Source organism: Mus musculus, chromosome 13, assembly GCF_000001635.26.
Source record: "Mus musculus strain C57BL/6J chromosome 13, GRCm38.p6 C57BL/6J".
Lineage (NCBI taxonomy): Eukaryota > Metazoa > Chordata > Mammalia > Rodentia > Muridae > Mus > Mus musculus.
This window is the reverse complement of record NC_000079.6, coordinates 37,357,874-37,373,922: the sequence shown is the minus strand read 5'-3', so window position 1 is coordinate 37,373,922 and position 16,049 is coordinate 37,357,874. Positions and strand designations below refer to the sequence as shown.

General features: G+C 42.0%; 1 protein-coding gene across 1 annotated transcript in view; it reads right to left on the bottom strand.

Annotated features, from left to right (window-relative positions):
• Positions 1 to 16,049, bottom strand: part of Ly86 (lymphocyte antigen 86) — a 73,692-nt gene that overhangs the window by 45,114 nt on the left and 12,529 nt on the right. The window lies entirely within an intron of this gene.

Here is a 16,049-nt window from a genome sequence, read left to right as displayed (position 1 = left end):
GATCTTTAAAGTCAGTCCTAGGAGACTTACAGCAGTTATAAGTGTGATACAGTTGTGTGATACAAGGCGAATGCAGTGTGAATCATCTTATACTGTTTTGTTCAAGAAACACAGGAGGAACTCTGCACATGCTCAGATATTCATATTCAACTACTCTAGATCTGCTTTGGTTGAATCTGAGGATGTGGCAACTGTGGATATAGAAACGCAACTGTATTGCTTTGTAATTTGCTCCCTGTCTTAACCCCGTAGCACCTAATGTAAACTTAGATTTAAGGCAGGAACTAATTTTGTGTCTTTCATTTTTCATTTCCTTTTCCACTGTGCTTCTCACTGGGCCTAAGAGAGGAACACCATCTTGTGCTGAGAACTTGCTAAGAATCCTCAGCCTCCCTTCTCAAACTCCCCATTATCCAGTCCATCCTAGGGATAGGCACCCCACAGACACACATGATGACTATGAGTCTGGGTCAGCCACTACGCTAGCCACATCTCAGCTCTGAATGCAGCCTTTGTACTTTGCTTTGTGTGGCTGCTGCTCCTCTATAATGATTCCTGTGTTGAACGCAGTCAGGGGGTCAGGGAGAGCTGGAAGCCGGAGCCAGGGACTGGGCTTGCTTCTCAACCCCTTTCAGTGGCCCTTGCTTCCAAATGATGCTTCTCTTGCACTTTCCTGGAACCAGCCAGGCTCAGCTCTGTGAGTCCCCAGACCTCTGCTAAATAGTGCCTCAGAGGTGTTTACCCTACTCTTGCCTTAGACCACAAGGTCTGCCTTCCAAGCACCCAGGTTTTCATCCTGCCAGCTTTTGCCCTTAGCTCTCTTAGTCCTCAAGGAGGCAACTCTAATTCACTGTTATTTTACTCTTTTGGTTTCCCTTATTTTTCCATTCAGCTAATTAACATATTCTTTATATCAGATTATTTACATTAAAATTAGCTGATTAGTTATTACTTCCTTTATAGCAGCAGTGCTCAACCTGTGGCTTGAGGACCATCAGAAAAAGCATGGTCCTAGGGACTGAGATACTGCTCAGTAGCCAAATCACTATTATAAAGGAGCAATGGAAATAAATTTATGCCTGGGGGTTCCAAGACCATAGGAAATATGTGTATGATCGAGACCCACAGTTTGAGAACTGCTGCTCTATAGACTAGGCCCTTTGCTCTATCGGCTCCAGACTGGTAGAACCAGGAAGGATCTGGGAAAAGGTGCGACTCTTCCTCCTTTCACAGACTGAAGCATTTAGACTCAGAAAGGTTGTATTAGCTTACCTAGATCCCAGCATGGAAAGCACCCGAGTCAAGCTGTAAACTCAGCATTAACAAAAGCACAGACAAACCCACACATTGCTGCTTAGTAAGTATATATTGGAATCAATAAGAAAATCCTAAAATATGCATGCTAATTTCATTTTTAAGATTGCCTGGGATGTTTTCTGTGCAGGTATATGGAGTTAGGTATTGCAGTCTTCTACCTGCTTCCCGCTGTGAGTTTCTAGGTGATGCTGCAGACACTGCCATGAGCATCAACATGCTAACCTGAGAGATGCATCATTGCCTCTGATACCTGTGATGGCAATGGCCCCTAGACAAGTCTAGCCTGGCAAATCCAACACAGGTATTCTCCCGATTGATTTGTTCCCTAATTTTCTTAGGGAAAATGTCCCTCTTTTCTGATGCGCATTTGACTTCTTCCTAAACGTTTTCATACTGTCTCAGGACTTCTTTCAGATTGTTAAATAGTGGTGGGATGAAGAAGGCAACTGTTCCTTCTACACACTTAGCACTCAATATTGATGGAGATAGAGGCTACTTAACAGTAGAGGTTTAGAAAAGTGCACCCTCACAACTGTGCATTAATTTAAATTGCCATCCAAGGCAAAATGAACAAAGGTGTATATTGCTCAGTTAGCAGCTACAGAATTCCAGAGTGTGTTTATCATCAATATTTTAAAGCTACACATAGGGTAAACCAAAAGGAGAAGAAAAAAAAATAAAGCCTTTTCTTGGTATTAGAAAAATAATTTTAATAAGAGACATAATCACAAAGGGATCAGTAGGTTGCTTGTGTCCTCTCTAAGGAAATGTATATGGAAACAGAAAGATTATTTTAAAAGTACTTAGGGAATTTTCTGAGCTTCCCTGGCAGTTATCTCAATTTTTTTTTAATGTAATGTCTTTGAAAGTAACTAGGCAGTCTACAGGAAAGCTATGCAGTCTCTAGGAAAAGGTGACATCATTTCCTTCAAGTGCATCCTTACACCAATATCCTGTATTTTCTTATTTTTCCATTTGGGTGCTTAGCATGCTCTGAATTATGGGTATTATACATCCTGTCATTCCTCTATTAGACATGAACTCCCAGAACCAGGAGCATCATGTCTTAGTATTACACTAACTTCTCCGTAACTGTTAAAAAAAGGAGAACACAGTAGGTTATTTGGAATAATTCCTTTGAGAACCTTAAAACTGAACAGCTTAACCTCATGGTTATTGTCATTTAGTCTCAAATAATGTTTTGTGGTCCACAGGTTGGTAACCAGCACATCCAGTTGCTATCCATATGATAGAAGCATTTCTGTGACAATCCATAATGTGACAGAACTGCTGAAGGCTAACCACCTTTGGGCACTAACTTACCCTCAGTGAAGAAGCATTGGCCTAAGGCATTACTTTCTTATGGGCAGGGACCTTTGCAGGACAAGGAAGGGAGTGGGGATAGGGAATTGTAGATGAAGCAGAAGTAGTAAATGTATGAGTGTTTATTGAGCCACTTCTACAGCTACCCTAATAGAGCCTTAACGTCTACACTGATTAAGGATGATAGAGGCATAATGATACATATACAATAGACTGTGAGAAGCCAGAGGAAGGGCAAACTAGGGACTCTGAGGGCATTCTGGAGAGGTGTGGTTAAGCCAGGTATGAAGGGAGAGACTATAGGAGAGAGATAATTAGAGTTTTACTATGGAAGATATAAACCTTTCACTAATTTATTTATTGGAAAGTGGCCAAGCACATTAGCATCCTTAGCCCTTGCATTAGCATTCTTCTGGGTCAGCTTTTTTTTTTCCTGCTAACAGCACATACAGGAAGCAAAACCAGATCTCAAGAAGAAGTAAGAATGAAAACAAAGGTTTAATCCATTAGGGGGAAAGTTGGTGTTTGGGGCCTTAGAGTGAGGTCAAGTATAAGCCCTGGAGGGTGTGTGTCAGGGAAAAAGAAAGAGGTAGAGAGAGGGAGATCAAGGAGGGCAACGTGCATAGTAGGAAAAAGAAGGGAAGAGAGAAGATAAAGAAGGGAGAGAGAGCTTGCCTTCCCAGAGCAGGAAATACAGAAGATTGAAGCTGGCTTTAGACACAAGCTCAAAGAAGGTTGGTGGGAGTGATTTTTAAAAGAGAATTCCTCCCCTGTGGGAGAAAGTCAGTCAATTTCCAACAGGTTTTAAATCCAAGTAGTAGAACTAGAGGTAAGGGCAGGTCACACACACACACACACACACACACACACACACACACACACACACACAAACAAAAGATTGTAAAACTTGGTGTGATGGTTAGTCTTAATGCCAACTTGTCATTACTTAGAATCACCCAGGGGAAAAGTCTATTGAGGAATAATCTAGATCATGCTAACCTGTGGCTTTGTCTTGGAGAGTTGTACTAGCTAATTTTAATTTTATGTCAACTTGACACAAGCTAGAGTCACTGGAGAGGAGGGAGCCTTAACTGAGAAAATGCCACCTTAAGATGATTCTATAGGCAGGATGTAGAGCATTTTTTAAATTAGCAACTGATGAGGAAGGGTCCAGACCATTGTGAGTAGGACCACGAGGGGTAGGTGGTCTTGGGTTCTGTAAGGAAGTCAGCTGAGAAAGTACTGAGGAGAGCAAACCAGCAAGCAGAATGCCTTCATGGCCTCTTCATCAGCTCCTGCCTCTAGTTCCTGCCTTGTTTGACTTCCTCTCCTGACTTCCTTTGATGATGAACAGTGATATGGAAATGTGAGCCAAATAAAGTTTTTCCTCCCCAAGTTGCTTTGGTCATGGTGAGTCATCACAACAGTATCGACCCTAATTAAGACAGTTGTTGATTGGCTCATCCCACTGTGGGCAGCTCAGTTTTATGAGCCAACCCATAAATTAGAAAAGAGTTAAGAGTGCTAGTTTTGTAGGGAGTAAGCAAGTGAGGAACCGTCTTGCTCTTTCTGTCCTGGCTGTAGATGAGAGATGACAGGTTACTGTGTTTCTGCCTTGACTTCCCTTCAGTGACAGACTGGAATTGTAAGCCGAGGACTGGAATTATAAACCAAATAAACCACAGTGATGTAATGAAACTAGAACAGTAGAGAAATTTGAGTGAGTTCTGTGGACTTCAATTATCCAGCAGGAAACACAGAGGCTTCAGGGATCCCAGAGACCCTATGACTTGTTGACATATCTACTGGACTACCTGAGACAGAGCCAACGAGAAGGCTAGAGAGGTACCCCCGTACCTCACTATCCTCAACTTAAGAATTGAATTTCCAAAATCATTTTGATTTTTTTCCCACCAGTTCCTATTGAAAGTTCCATCTTCCCCCAAAACACACTGTTCAAAGTACCAAAGTCAAGGTGTCATCTTCTGGGCCACCACCTTAGTCAATCCAGCCCCTGAGATCCCAGGCAAATAATAAAGTATACAGCATGAGAAAATCACCAGAGCTGGTATTCAATGGGATCTTGCTCTCTCTAAGCCCCACTGGTATCTGCAGCTCTGCTCCACAAATACGCCAGAATGTCCAAGACAGACATATTGTTGACCTACATTCATATATGTATGACATTATGGGATTTCTTTTGGTGAACTTTTTTTTTGTAACTCAATTGTCCCATCCTCCGACATGAATTTTGTTGCAATGTCTTGAAGTTGGACACACCCAATTCCAGGTGTAAGCTGTCATGTTAAGAATTGTGTTTTATTTATTAAGGAGTTCAGATAACTGGTGTCTGTGTTAGTGGACATGCCCAAGTTGGTTGGATATGTAAGGAAAAGGACAAAGTGGGGTGATTTGACAAGAGCAGAAGGAGTTAGGCAATGGAGCCTTGTATTCTCGGCCTTGGCTTTGGTAGGTGCTAGCAATTACATTTGAGACCTTCTTGTGAGGCTTATAATATTTTTTTTCCAATTTAGCTCTCCAGGAAGTTTTGAGTCCATTAGCTTTTCTTGACAACAATGGAAATATTTACTTTGATGTTTGAGATAGAGTTTCTGGGTGTGCTTGAACAGCCAATAGTCCAAGGTCAGATGTGGCAGCCATTCCTCTGTATCTTTCACCAGACAATAACAAACAGGCCTTATTTAGACATTATCTATTAGGCTGCTTGCTTACCAATTCTGCAAGCTTTTGTTCTGTTTATGATTAAAATGTAGTGTGTGTTGAAAGTTTCTTTTCTCATCTGGTGGTTTTGACTGGGGTCTTAACCCTCTTGTATCAATTCATACGATATCATTCGAGTGTCAGCGAAGGTCCATCACTGATGATGACGGCATAAGGCTTGGGTGAGACACCACTGCTAGAATTCATCCACAGAAGCTCAAAGCCAACTTTCATCTTTTCTGTTTATAAAGTTATTGTCTTGTCTGCACACCCTTCCCCATTCCCTGCTTCTTTGCACTGTAGGAAAAAAGTAAGCCTAGCGTGGGTGGATGTATGCTAGCGGTGTTTTCCTGATCTCTTCTCTTTCCCACTTGTCAAATCTCATTATTAGAGAATAGCCTAGCAAGGCCCCAGTGGCTCACTTTCAAATGATACTAGCTCTATTCCTATTCAAGTTTCTTCTCCCAGTGTGTCATAGGGAATTTAGTCACTCTAAGTTGCACCTCTGATGCAGTTGCTTCTGTTTTCAGCTAAGGTATGCAGATGCTTAGATATGAATCTTTGCTTTAAATGCAATAAAAACAGCATTGACACCATCACTGTGTACTGTTAGTGAGGCTTAAACACCTCAATGCTGTGTAGGCTGTTTGGTAATGGTGGCCAGTGTGCTTTTGAGTGTAAAGGAGTGTTTGGGTTGCTGATGGAAAATCCTGGAACCTTTACTAGTTTCTTTTCAATTGTAAAATAAATGAAAGTCATTAATGATAGCCCTTTAATGACAAAAAAGAGGAGGGATATATATATATATATAGCACTTTTGCCTCAGAACAGCTGAAGTGTGCCTTCCCCCAGCAGGGGGAGGGAATGGTTTGTTTTGTTTTAATACAGTGGTTGGTCCCTCTCCTGCAGTTTGTTTTCCATATTTGTCATTACTTATGATTAGTTATTGTCCAAAATTATTAAATGGAAAATGTCCCAAAGTATACAGTAGGTAATTTTCAAATTGGTGCCATTGAGTGCCGAGACAGAATCTCAACTCATTCCCTTTGGGAGGTGAACTGGCTTTTTGTCTGACGTATCTACATTGTATACATAACCCACCACTTAGCAGCTATCTTGGTTATAAAAACTACTGTCTCAGGAATATAGTAGGTTCATGTAATCCTTATTTAACTTGACAATGACCTTGAAGCAAAAGAGTAATAATGCTAAAAATTCAGACGTGCCATAGAGAAGCTTTAAAGTACTTCTATGGTACAAGATGAGTGCTTTTAATACAGAAAACAAATAATATGCTGAGGTGACTAAGATCTACGTATGAATGAAATATATACGTACACAGAGGTAAGTCTTCTCCATTGCTTCCCATCCATTGGAGTCTTCTAGACTACATTCCCTAAGAGGAGGAAACTGAATAGGGTTGCAATGGGTATGACTCTGGTTCAGAGTGTGCTCTTCCACCAATGATGGCTACCAAGTGATCATCACTGTGAATATGACAATATCTGAGTCCATTCAGCCATTCTGTATTAATGTGTCTGGGCGATGCCTCAGCACAGAGATTTTTAACAGTCAATTCAATTACCTATTTTATTTGTAAACCACTGTTTTAAGCCATATGGGCCTTTTTTTTGCTAATCTCCTTGGTGTACAATTTTGTAGATAGGTCTCAAGATACAACGTGTTTCACCGCAGTTTCAAAGCCTAGCTCTGTTGCAGATATCTAACCCTAACCCATCTCTTTGCAAACCATATTTCATGATTTGTAGGATTTATGAGAATTTGAGGAGCTTCATGTGGGGATTCCTCCCACCCAGACCAACGATTGTCTGTGCCTGGCTCCCTCTCCGTTCAACTTACTGATTTCTGTCTCTGGAGATACAGTGCTTCCTCTATTCGCCATGTCTAGGAGTATAAGCCATTGGGACTCCAGCAGTTACCCAGGTGGCTTCTCCAGAACTCTTGGAAGCAAGGCACAGATCTGCTTAGTGAAATTCTTGTAAAATGGTCTTAAGAACTTTCCTTTTTCTATTACTGGAGCATCCTCTCTCTGCTAGTGTCATACTAGGCATGGGAAGGCCTAATGTGAGAGGTCCAGAGAGGGAGAAGACAGAGCAAAAAAGGGGAAATGATAATAATCAATGGAGGGTGGTGGGGGACCAAGCATAGGATGCATCTGTAAGAACGTCTCAGTGTGGAGAAGATGGGGAGTAGCAGAATCTTTTATGCAGATGGCAGTGGAAGGCTTCAGAGCTGGCAGAGCCAAACCAGATAAGATAGGACTGGGGATACACACACACACACACACACACACACACACACACACACACACACATCTTACTGTAATAACTTACAGGCCTTAGTCCTGATAATCCACCAATGGCTAGCTGTGAACGGAAAGTCCAAGAATCTAGTAATCTCTCAGGCCCACAAGGCTGAGTATCTCAGCTGGTCTTCTGTCTATGCTGGGATCCTGAAGAAGTAGGCTCCAATGCCAGTGAAGGAATGGATGTACAAGCAAGATGAGGGCAAGCAGGCAAAGAGCAAATGCTTGCATCTTCTATGTTCTTATGTAGATTTCCAGCAGAAAGTATGGCAAATACTAAAGGTGTGTCTTCCTGCCTGTATCTTCTTGCCTCAAAGGTCTGAACTAGAAGTTCATTTATCCACTTCAAACCAAGCCCCCCCCACAAAAAAAATCTCTCACAGGTGTGATCTCCATTCCTGAATTGTAGTTCATTCCCGATGTAGTCAAGTTGACAAACAATAACAGCCATCACACACACTCACTGCTGTGTGAACTTAGGCAAGGTAGGGAAACCAGTGAGTGACGATAGTGTTTATTGCACCAAAGTTCCACTTGAGGAAGTAATTAGTTCCTTGGCTTTCTTACAGAGCATGTATCCCTTACAGTTACTTACAGGGCATAGGTGACCCCAAAGTAACTGCATTACCATAAAGTCTCACATCAGCGTGCCTCATGGATGGAGCCCCATCTTTAGTTAGTCTTCCACACTGTGCACTCCATTACTGCCCAAGTCTATGCAATCACACGCAGCTTAGGCAGAATTACATACAGCTCAGAGGGAAGTGTAGGAAGGCAATGGCTTGAATCTCAAACGAGCATCTACTGACCCTCCTCACCCTCTCCTACTATGGAAGAATATCAACAAGCGTGATCCCAAGGGTCTCTTGCAACTAGTCACAGCTGTTCTGATGAAGAGAGTGATGGCTGCCATGCTCAGAGGACAACAGTCTACAACACCCAGGGACCACAAAGTTCCAGAGTTGCCTCCAGAAGAGTACAGGCCATGACATGTGACCACTTCCTATCTAGCAGCGATAAATCTACCACCAACTTACGGATTTTTTTTTTATATTGTGCTTTTTCTTTCTCTGGAGTGAATACTCATGAGTGGGATTTCTGAGTGATCTGGCAAGAACGTGTTCAGCTCCCTTAGAAACTGCCCAGCTACTTTCTACAGTGGCTGGCAGAGCACTTGAAGCTCTCCTTCCAGGAGAGATTCAGCAGTCAGGGTCCACTTGAAAGAAACTCTTGCCAGAGAAGTAGGCTCCCAAGGGAGAAATTACAGGAGCCTGGTAGTCCAAGGTATATTTGAGAACTTCCTGAGAACTTCTATGCCTACTCAGATCTTGAAGAACCAGCTACAATTCCAGTTCCAGGGGCAGAACTGTTAACACAGCAGGACACAGAACAAGGACACTCAAGACCTCTGGCATCCATGTTTAGCTACTTCCTTTCTTCCTGAGGCTCTGTTCAGGGTCCTGACACAATTTTGGCCACACTCTGATGTCTAAAGCCCGAGTATTAATTGTTAAGATGTATTTCCCAAGTGCTTTTGATTGTGGGACCAGCCTGACGTGTTTTCTGTTATTTCTGTATTCCTGGTAATGAATTGTTCACTGCTGTCTCCAATCCCTCAGCTTACTCATAGGAGGAAAAAGATCAATTTGCACTTTTCCCAGGAAGCAGTCCTGGTGCTGGAGATGACTCATAGTGAGACACTCCTTTTCTGTGTTAGCGTGTCTCAGAGGACCATCGAGGATGATGCTCGTGAACATGACTGCCTCTGATTTATGACAAGAGTGCCTCTACCAAGTAGCCCTGGATTCAAGGAATAGCATAGCAGCAGATATCCAAAGCATTTAAAGCCCATTATCTCTCAGGTATGATCCCCTAGGCTTCTTACAACTATAGTGCTGCTTTCCAAAGGAGTTGAAGGTGCCCACTGGGAACACATCTCAGGATACGATGAACTGAAATCAGGGGAAATGAATTCTTCCTGTATCTCTTACCTCAATGAAAACAAGTCAGACTGAATCCATCAGATACCTGGCTCAGCCAGCAAGCTGTCTTCCTTCTGGGGAGGAGAGAGATGCTTCTCTGGGAAACTATCCTTGCTGATTGCATCTTATAATTGGTGGAGCAAAGTGCATGGAGAACAGGGTCCCAGGGGCAGGAGTGATGCAGGATTACAAGCTCCCGCAAGTCCGGGCTCGGGGAGGAAAAGAACAGTTGCTGGAGGCTGTGCTTTTGTGCCAGCAAAACAAATTCTTAACAGAGTAGAAGGTTCATTTCTCTGTCTCCCCAGTCAACAAGTCTTATCCCTATTCATTCTCTTCCCCTTTAGAGGATAAAAAAATGGTTCTCCTAATAAATATATAAAGGATTACATGGAACGATAGAAAGCTGACACAGAAAAGAAGCCAGTAAACCAAGCCTCCGATGAACCAAGGAGAACTGTGAACAGTTGAGTAGCTGTAGTCTCCAGCTCCATATATCTTTTGGACATCCTCCTGAGTTAATCACACAGTAAGGGTTGGAGATGAACTTGGTGTCACTGCTAAGTTGCCAGAAGCTGGGTAACATTCTGTTGTCTCCTTAACACCATTTCTGTAACTGTTTGGATACTGTTCAGCCTGCTCTCGCTGTCTGCTCACGTGTTTTCAGAGCATAACTTAGAAACTGTTAGTATGCATAGAAACATCCCTAGACGAGTCTTGATGTTGCTATAGCTAAATAGCTTTGCCCCAGGTTCTGCTTCCAAAAAGTGGACAAAGCAAATACCTGGGTCAGGAAGCATTTTCTGACGTAACAGACATAAATGTGCACGTTCACACAGAGCATGAGAGACAGAGACAGGATAGAAGACCACAGGGTTGAAGAAAGTCTGGTATACATGAAAAGTTGCAGGCAGACCTGGGCTAAAAATGACTCTGTCTCAAAATAAAAGAGCAAAAACAAAACAAAACAAAACAAAACAAAACAAAACAAAACAAAACAAAATGATGTTCACAGTAGTTTATAAGGACAAGAGCTTGGCCAGTCTATGTACACATCAAAAGAAGGATCATTTGTAGTCTGTACACATAATAACATACTCCACAGCTGGGAAATAATTTCTTTGGATGGAACATACTAGCTGTCCCCTTAAGGAGTGCATTAAGTTCGCCTCCAGAGAAGCCGTGAATTCAGCACTCACACACTGCACTAATTGGCTGGCTGGGTTTTTCCATGTGGATGGTCATATTGGATGCACATTGTACAATTTTTTTTTTTGTTTTTTGAGACAGGGTTTCTCTGTGTAGCCCTGGCTGTCCTGGAACTCACTCTGTAGACCAGGCTGGCCTCGAACTCAGAAATCCACCTGCCTCTGCCTCCCGAGTGCTGGGATTAAAGGCGTGCGCCACCACTGCCTAACTACATTGTACATTTTTAAAATATGCTTTGCTTACCTCTCAAGGCCATAAATATATTTTATCTCACTGCTCTGGTAGGGGCCTTCAGTAGGATGTTGGATCGAAGAGATGGTGGACATTTTTACTGTGATTTTAATTTTAAACAAAAGGCGTTTTATAGTCTGCCATTAATTATAACACCCACCGCAGAGTCATAGTCTAGAAAGATTTCTTTAGAAGATAGATAGCTCATTTTTAAAAGGCAGTCTGGCTTTCTTGGGTATTTTTAAAAGTCTGATTAATTTGGTCAATTTTTTTATTTATCACGACCCACCTTCCCCTCAGAATTGACTTCTACTATGATTGCCAGGAAGTGCTCTAGATTTTGTTTGGCCAGAAGATCTTTAATTCTCTCTCATTACTGATGGGAATTATACACACACACACACACACACACACACACACACACACACACGCACACGCACACGCACACGCACACGCACACGCACACACACACACACACACACACAAATTCTAGACTGGTGGTTCTGTTCTTTTTTTTTTTTCTGGGGGTGTTGATAATACTCTTTATAAGTCTGGCCTCAGCCTAATTGTGATCTATTGCTAGGCAATTTGTTTCCCTTCTGTAGGTCATGGAGTTTCTCTTGAGACTCTACACAGGGAACCTGAAAATGCATACCTTATAGAGAGTTCTAGAAAGGGAAGCAGCGTTTTTGCTTAGAACTTGCCTTTTCCTTATTTTCTTCCATAGTAGCTTATATTTTTCATCTCTGACTTACTCTTCCATGGTTTATATTGAATAATATAACTCTCAAAATCTCTCCAGCTATTCTTTTTCTAAAATTATTTATTATTTATTTAATGTATACAAGTACACTGTAGCTGTCTTCAGCTACACACTACAAGAAGGCATTGGATCCCATTACAGATGGTTGTGAGCCACCATGTGGTTGCTGGGAATTGAACTCAGAAAATCTGGAAGAGCAGCCAGTGCTCTTAACCACTGAGCCATTTCTCCAGCCCTCTCTAGTTATTCTTAAAGCTCCATTTTAACATAGCAACTGTTCTTTATTTCAGTCATTAAATATTCCATAATAAATGGCTTTCTTTTGTCAAATCTCCCTGATATTTATTGATATTGTATTTTTCTTTTCTCACATTTTGAAATTCCCACTTCCAATTCTTTAAACAGTTATATTATTATTCATATTATGTGTCTGTATTCCCAAATTCTAATATCTCTCAGGGTATGTCTCCCACATTTGAGTTCTCTGCCAACTAGAATTTATTTCCTTCTGTTTTTAGATTTTGGACTCTGAGCTCATGGAATCTTTAGCATGCCAGGGAAACATAAACTGAGGATGTCTGTTTCTCTGCCAACACACTCCAGATGTTCCCAATCAAAAACCACTTTAATTTCTGGACTCGGGATTTCCTGAATCTGAAAGATAGTACATATATACTTGGGCCCAAGCCTGTGTGTTATCATATCTGGAACTGCTCACTCTCACAGATATTTTCCCTAGTGACCTGGCAGAGTTAGTGATATCTCTTTGTCTAGTAGTACTTTGGTTTTGCTCATTTAAAAATAGATTTATGGCTACTGCACTTAGAAGAGTGCATCTTCCTGAAGGGTCCAGTTTCTCTCTTATGTGGTGCAGGTCACTGTTGCAAACCACTGCACAGTCATTAACATCTTACTTGTAGCTGATAGAAGGTAGCTAGTTCTCTGAGGGTACCCGAACCTTCAGTATCATCTCTTGACTCTGTTTGTTTGTTTGTTGGCTTTTTAGTTGACCTTGCTCCCATAGCCCTTTCAATACAAGCTCAGATATGCACTGAAAATGACTTATGCCCATAGCACCCCTTACATTTAGATATTATAGAGGAAGACAGATTTCTACAATAGCTCTCAGGAAATTGGTCATTCCATACAGCTTCCCCGTGTAGATTATCTTTTTAGTGAATGATGTAAATCTCTCTTTTACCAGTGTCCTGTTCATCAACATATTCATTTGAATTCAGTATTTCAACGTGCAGTTCAAATGTTCAAGGGGATTACAGCATTACAGCAGAGTGCTAGTCTAAATGCTAAAATCTTAAGGCAGTGGTACTAGGGGTAAAGACTCCAGGAGGTGGTTAGGCACTTAGTCCTTCAGGAGTAGGATTAGTTAGTACTTTACAAAAGATGCCCAAGGAAACTGTATGCCCCTTCCACCATGAGGGTAAAGTCAGAAGGCAGCATCTATGAAGCTGAGATCAGGCGCTCATGAGATGTTAAATTTATAGCTACCTTGGATTCTTAGCCATTATCTACTTAACCAATATAATTCAATAAAATAACATATGCCTGTTGATACAATAGCGGCGTGGCTGTGATGAGGGGTAGCCAGTCGGTTTCTGATCATATTTGATGCCCACTCCATAGAAAGGGGTTCATGACCAGTTGAATAAATAAATTATAATTGAACATTAGAATTCTATTGCAGACAAATTACCAAAGCCAAGATATTTTGTTTTAGTAGCTTGAATGAACTAAAACCCATAACATTTAATGCCACCAAAGATTTCCCCTGCAAACTCTTGGGACTTTCTGCTTATACATCTATTGCTGTAGGAGTAAGCCTGCTTATTAACACAGTTAAGGTGGAAGTGTTGAGAACCAGTGCCTCTGGGAACAGCTCCTGGGAGTTGACAGCTTTAAGGTATCATCCACAGGGTCTTCCCAAGGTTCCCAGTACAATTGAGAGTCTTTTTCTCACAGTGGCCACTTGGATTGGCCTTATTTTCTTTCTTGTCTAACTTTCTCATTCTTATCCCTGGGGTTTCCTAGGGAACAGCTCTTAAATAAATTTGTACTCTTCCTTGTTTTAGCAGTCATTTCCAGATAAACCTTTAACATCAGCAATATTCAAGCCAACCCTTCCAGTTTATATTGAGTACAGGCTGTGCATTTTGTTCTAAAATAAGTCAGATGTGGTTTCATCTCTAGCATAATTTATGGTTGCTTGCTTACTTCTCATTCCTTTTAAGAAATAGATATAGTTCAATTTTCCAGGCAAGAGGTGCCTATTCAGCGTGTAACAGTGGCATGATTGTGGAGTAAACCAACTGACTTCTGCTAGATTCAGAGGCCCCCTCCACAGGAGAAAATTCCTATCTGGTACTGGGGACCTATTCAAAGGCCCCTAGCTGGAGCAGTCATAGGCAACAGGGGTAAACCTCCTACTTCTGTTTTGCTAAATAGTCATGCTGTCTTACAGGGATGTCAAGGTTCTGACATTCATGAAAAGAGGCATGTAATACCCGTAGTCTATCAACACCCTGGCTTAGCAGCAAAGTGTACTATAGAGCATCTTTTCCCCCTGTAACCGGGCTGACTGGCAACTGAGGCTCACTGCTACCTTGGTTCATCTGAAAAAAGGCATCATATCACATTATCTGTAGATGAGAAAAAGATGAGAGTTCATGGTTTCCAGCATAACGTTGTCAAGTTGGTGGCCCTGGTGCTTCTGACTTTAGCTCCACCAAGTCTGACAGAGGTGAAATATAGACTCTCAGCTTAGCAGGAGAGCAGCTACTATGGCCTAGCTTTCCCTCATGCTCCTGCCATCTTTCTTGAGGCTTACTGCCCCAAGAGGGAAAGCTCACCCTCAGATAACACACAGAGGGGCTGCCTACTCCTACTTGCTGGTTCTGAAATCTGAGGCACAGTTTTGGTAGGACCCTGGATCCTTGCCTGCTAGCTGGATTCTCTCTGTTTAACCAGTGGAATAAATAACTAAAGAGTGACAGTTTTCTCCTGACACTTGTTCATCTACTTATACTCTTTCATTTAATTAAAATTTAATCCACAGGTGAGGTGGAAAAGCCACCTTTACCATTGGAAATGACCTTCTTGTCCACTTTACTCTGCTTGGGTTCCAAACAGCTCAGTGTGGGTCTGCCTGGAACTTAGTCTACTCTTGCGGACTGCTGTTTGTATTTTCTTGCTCCCTCAAGAGGGGTGCCCTGACAAGGAGTAGATCACATACTCGGGTGATGTCAAGTAAAATCTTAACTGGTCCAATGAAGGCTAGAGCCTGTGATTGGGTAGTGGAAGGAAAAGGCAGAGCTGAAAGTTTTATAGAGGAAAAAGAAGGTGGAAGAAGGGAAGAAGAGATGGGCGATGGAAGAAGAAAATGGAGGTAGACGAGGTTGAAGATGGAGCAGACCTAATGTATCCCAGGGGAGCTGCAAGTGGCTTGGGATTTCATAGTTGGGCAATAGAGTAGTATAAGGTATATTTGCCTAACCTAGCTGTCTAGCTTGTATTCATATTAACTGAGTTGTGCGTTCTTTACATGGGCATATTGGGGTTGGAGATTTACAGTTATAAATCTGGCGGGTGTAATGTCAGTCTCCAGTGTCATTTCATGGAGTTAAGGGGAGCTGAGTTAACTGTAGCTGGAATTCTGCAGGCCAGCCACAGGGGGTGGATGGCTTGAGAAATGCAAGCCCCAGGCATTTCAGGTTAAACTGGTTTGGTTAGTTTAGCAATCTAGTTTTGGGAACCAGGGCAAGAGCTAGCTATGGGGATGGGCCTGGGCCCTCAGCAGAGGATTGGATACAGAATATGTGCTCCAGTTACACAATGGAATACTACTCAGCTATTGAAAACAGTGACTTCATGAAATTATTAGGTAAATGGATGGAACTAGAAGATATCATCCTGAGTGAGGTAACTCTGCCACAAAAGAACACATGCGGCATGTACTCACTGCTAAGTGGATATTAGCCCAAAAGTTGAAGCCTAAGAAGAAGGAAGACCAAAATGTGGATGCTTCAGTGCTTCTTAGAAGGGGGAACAAAATACTCACAGGAGGAAATATGGAGACAAGTGTGGAGCAGAGACTGAAGGAAAGGCCATCCAGAGACTACCCCACCTGGGGATCCACCCCATATATGGCGCATAACCAGATGTTGCA